Consider the following 4,716-nt stretch of genomic DNA (forward strand, 5'->3'; position numbering starts at 1 on the left):
AACTGTTAAGATGGACGTATAGAAAAATACGGGTGGTAAAGGAAAATTTTTAAAACAGCGATTTATCACATGCGTGCGCTTAAAATATGAAACTGTTGAAACGGACATCTATATAAATACAATTGCGAAAAATATTTGTCAAACTATGTAAGTCGCGTGTAGCGCGTGATTAAAAAAAAGCCTCTCGCATGCATGTGATTATCATAGTTGATCATATTGAAAAGAATTTAAAACAAATGCAAGAACTAATTTAAATTCCTCTTTGTATTTATTGATAACAATTATCATTGTTAACCATTGAACCGAATTTGGAACAGATGTAATTGAATAAGTCTTTATTTAAAACAAAACTCGTTACACCAAAATATAGTAATTGAAGCTAGTATTGCAATGTTGACCAACAAAAAAAAAAAAAAAGAAGCTAGTATTGCAACCATTGAAAAAGGAAAAGAATAAACAAAAAATTCATGACAATTAAAATCCTTTTAGCTACTGCTTGTACATAAACCTCCTCCGGCAGCACTTTTATGCCCTCCTGCTACTATCTTCTTTGGTAGCCTCATGCAGCAAATTGGATCTGCATTTATATTATTTTTTTAAAAAAAACAACAAAAAAAAAACTTAATATGAAGCAAGATATTAAGAATACTAAAACAATCCATCAAAACAATAGACTTATGTTTCGGAATAAGTCTATCGCAGCGTGTCATTATGGGTGTGTTATTATCAGCTTCACCACGCCCTTCAAATACTAAAACAGATTAGCCCTTCAAGTGTTTGGTTTATTCAAAGCCAACAACTTTAAAGTTACATATATGACATTCCTGGATAAAGCAACTGCCATAAATGAGAGATGACATTCTTCGCAAACTTTAATTTTCACCAAAACTTATAGCATCCATATAAACATCATTAGGGACAAAAGCAGTTTTCAGAAATCAAATTACAGAGTTTATATAAATTTTGACAGGAAGAATGAGAAAAGCTCACAGTGTAATTGCCACCACAGAAAATTATGTCCCTTCTAGCATCCATATGAAATAACCTAATAGAAACATTGAGAAATCGCCCAATTAGCACATAGAAACACAGAATTTAAAGCTAGAAACATAGTTTCTTTTGCATCACGACACCTTCACCTAAAGCGAACACACAGCCACACAATTGTTTAAACCAAACCATAAACTTGCAATTTCCTTTTAACATGGCCAAAATACCCACACCTCCATCTGCATCTCCACCACTCTATCACCCTAAACACTAAAACCACAATAAAATGCATTCTAGCAACGAAAAATAAAACCCATTAAAAAATGCCAGATTCCGGCAGCTGACCTGAAATTGGGATTTGTTATACAGAAGCAATTCAATTACTGAAAGCGAAAAAAGACAAATATGTCACTCAAAACAAAAAACAAAAAAACAAAGGTATGAATAAGGTACCTTTGGACTTGTCCATGAAGAAGAGCGACTTTGGTTCACTGCTCGAAGAAGTCATGATCAGTGCTTATCACTCACCATGATGCTTCCCTTTTGTTTTGCTTTCATGTTATTCTTGAACTCCCTCCAACTCTGATCCTCATTTTGCTTTTAATTCCTGTATAATAAATAATCCCTTGAGAAAAAAAGAAGAAGAAAAAATCAAAGCATAATCTTATTCGTAACATAAAAAATCGAAGTTGATGCCTGAACTGGACACTTTACATCAATATGAGACTGAATCTGGATCTAGAATGACCTGGACACTTGACAAAAATAAACACAAAGAAAGAAGAAACTAATAATGATAGTGTAAACAAATAACAAATGTAAACCAACACCCAATTCCAGTCAGAAACAACCCAAAAGTATCCTAAAGGGTGATTTGTTTGCTTTATTTTTCCTTTGTCACCTGCATCTTCCAGAAAGACAAAAATAGAAATCGTGGATTCTCACTAACATATGAACGTGGAGAAATAAAGCCATGGCTTTGTTAGGCACATTTGGAGGCCCAAATTATCAGCCGAAAACAGAACACCTAGTTACAGTAGAGCCAATATTAAAATGTCTAATTTTTTTTTGTTGGGGGGGAGGGGAAGGGATTGTATAATAATGGACAACTTTTGAAAGAACCCAGTAGGAAAAAATCATCTTCCAACTAAACTAATGTATGCTGATTGGAAACTTAAAATACAAAATATAACGAAATGAAGAATCATTAACCTTAAATATAGTTTCCTCTGCGTCTTCTGGAACCATTATGCGTCAGAGAGTGCGAGGTGAGAGGCGATTCCATCTGTTGAGATAAAATTCCAAAGACTTTTTAATTTCATAAGTCAAACACATAAATAATTACAAACACAAACACAGACCTAGACCCTAGCCAAAGTTTCAGTCAATCAAACATAAATTAGGGATAGCTTTGTGTGAGAGAGAGATTCGTACCATTTAAAGAATTGATGCTCTGCATATTGAAGATTAATAAACAGAAAGCATGGAACCGGAGTCATTGAAGCAATTCTGGACTTTGAGTTCTTGAACTAATGACTGGACCCTGAAATTTGAAGAAGAAGAAGATGAGAGCGTAAAAAAACTTAAAGGAATTGCTGCCCTATATGGATTAAAACTAAAGAGAGAGAGAAATGGTTATAAGATAACTAAAACTAAATTTTTTATTTTTTTCATTTGATCCCTTTTCTCAGAAACCATACAATAATAAAAAGGCGGCCAAAAACATAATAGTGAAATCAAACTTACACACATCGTTGAGTTTTAAAATTTATTCCCCACTCCACTGATTCCAACAGTTTTCTCAAACTTCGGTTCTGTTGAAAAGGTCTCAAGCATGCAAAGCACAGGGTGAGAGGCTAATATCCATATAACATGAATCCTAGGAAGAAATACTTAAGTTTTGTGCAAGCCTAAACACATGAAAACTTGACCGTACTTGGCATCTTGAAGCATCGCATACTCGTACATGAAACTATTATTCAAAAAGTCAATATAACAAAGAAAAAGAACTAAAAAGACAAAATTTCACCAACACTAAAAAATCTTACAAATTGATACAACGTACAAATCTCTTCACTGTTCTCACTTCTAATTTCATTTTCACCCTCATTATGGAATTGTTGCGTTCATTGAAATTAGTTTTATTATAAAGAACTAAGCTTTTCTAATTTCTGTTCATTTCCCAATTCTTATTTACAAAGCTAAATTAGATAATACAAAATAAAACCGACCAACAAAGTGTTCAAACTAAAATCAACTTTGGCATTTTAGCAAACACTTGGAATGCTAAGCTGAATATATGCAAGTGAATAATCCAACTAAACCCTTACAGAGGAAACAGTTCAAATATGAAAGAAGCAGAGGCAGGGCGTCATATTACCTGAGACTGAAGGTTGGTGATGCGAGATGGACCGTCTGATTTAGAATCTGAGTAAACGTCGATCGGTTTTAACAGCATCATACCATAATTTTCTTGCCTCTCTCATACACTGCAACATCTTACAAATACTGAAAATTCACAAAAAGAAAAAATGAAAATAAGCACACAAAATCATACCATAATTTTATACCAATTTTCTGGAATAAACACAGGCAAAGAGAAAATCAGCCACACAAAGACATGAACTACCAGATTGATGAGCACACTGGGGGTTCCAATATTGATTGCTTCAGCTCTTTTTCCTTCAATCTTCCTCCCTGTAACAACAAACCAAACTCAATTTATGATTTACTTCTCAATTTTCGACATCACAAATGAAGAAACGAACCTAGAAAAAATAAATAAAAACCTCAAACCTTTTTATGCCGTGAGTAGATGAGGATTCTTGCTCTGCGAAACATGGGAGGGGAGGAAATGCGTTTCCAAGTTTGAGGGCCATGGTGGGTTTTGGATGGTTTCAGTTTTGCTTTCATCTTTTTTGAATAGAACGTGCCAGAAGAAACTGATAGGAAGAGCAACTGCTCTGGAGTGGGGTCTGTTAAACTTTTTTCTTTTCTTTTTAATTTTTTTAAAGTTCTTCATAATTGTTCTTTTACAATTATACCCTACTTTAATTATAATCGGTGCGTATTAAAATTTTAGTGTATCAAAGATATTTTCAGAATTTTGAATGTTTTATCATTATCTTCCTTTTGCTTTATATATACTAGCCTCTCTGCACGCGCTTCCGCGCATGCGAGAGGTTTTTTTAAAAAAAAATTTAAATTTATTTTAGAATTAAAAAAGATAATGAATATTTGTGTTCCATAAAAATAGGACCCATTATCTGAATTTGTTTTTAATTTTAATTTTTTTAATACGAAAAATTGTGAATTTACCATATTATCCTCATTTAATTAATAATTTCAATTCTTAATGTTTGCATTAACCAAGGGCATTTTCTGGTATTTTGAATGTTTCACCATTCTCTGCCTTTTGCTTTATATATATAGATACTAATCTTTAAATTTATTTTAGAATTAAAAAAGATAATGGGTAGTTGTGTTTCTTAAAAATAGGATTCATTATCTGCTTTTTCTTTTTTCTTTTTTTAAAAAAATATGAAAAAGTGTGAATTTACCTCATTATCCTCATTTAATTAATAATTTGAATTCTTAATGTTTGCATTAACCAAGGGCATTTTTTGGTATTTTGAATGTTTCACCATTCTCTGCCTTTTGCTTTATATATACTAGCCTCCCTGCACGCGCTTCCGCGCGTGCGAGAGGTTTTTTTTTATTCCCGCG

The 4,716-nt window shown here is 32.8% G+C and overlaps 1 long non-coding RNA gene across 6 annotated transcripts; it reads right to left on the reverse strand.

Moving 5' to 3' along the window:
* Positions 256-4,114, reverse strand: LOC109950234. 6 transcript variants are annotated; one of them, XR_002272514.1, is made up of 9 exons: positions 3,787-4,114; positions 3,620-3,687; positions 3,371-3,498; positions 2,737-2,817; positions 2,425-2,533; positions 2,203-2,275; positions 1,444-1,597; positions 991-1,373; positions 256-577 (listed from the first exon to the last, which is right to left on the reverse strand). It is a non-coding gene; the product is annotated as an uncharacterized LOC109950234 (long non-coding RNA). The 6 variants fall into 6 exon arrangements; XR_002272515.1 differs by having other exon boundaries at positions 991-1,045; positions 1,134-1,597; XR_002272513.1 differs by having other exon boundaries at positions 991-1,045; positions 3,787-4,107.

The sequence above is a fragment of the Prunus persica genome, chromosome G7 (genome assembly GCF_000346465.2).
Source record: "Prunus persica cultivar Lovell chromosome G7, Prunus_persica_NCBIv2, whole genome shotgun sequence".
Classification (NCBI taxonomy): domain Eukaryota; kingdom Viridiplantae; phylum Streptophyta; class Magnoliopsida; order Rosales; family Rosaceae; genus Prunus; species Prunus persica.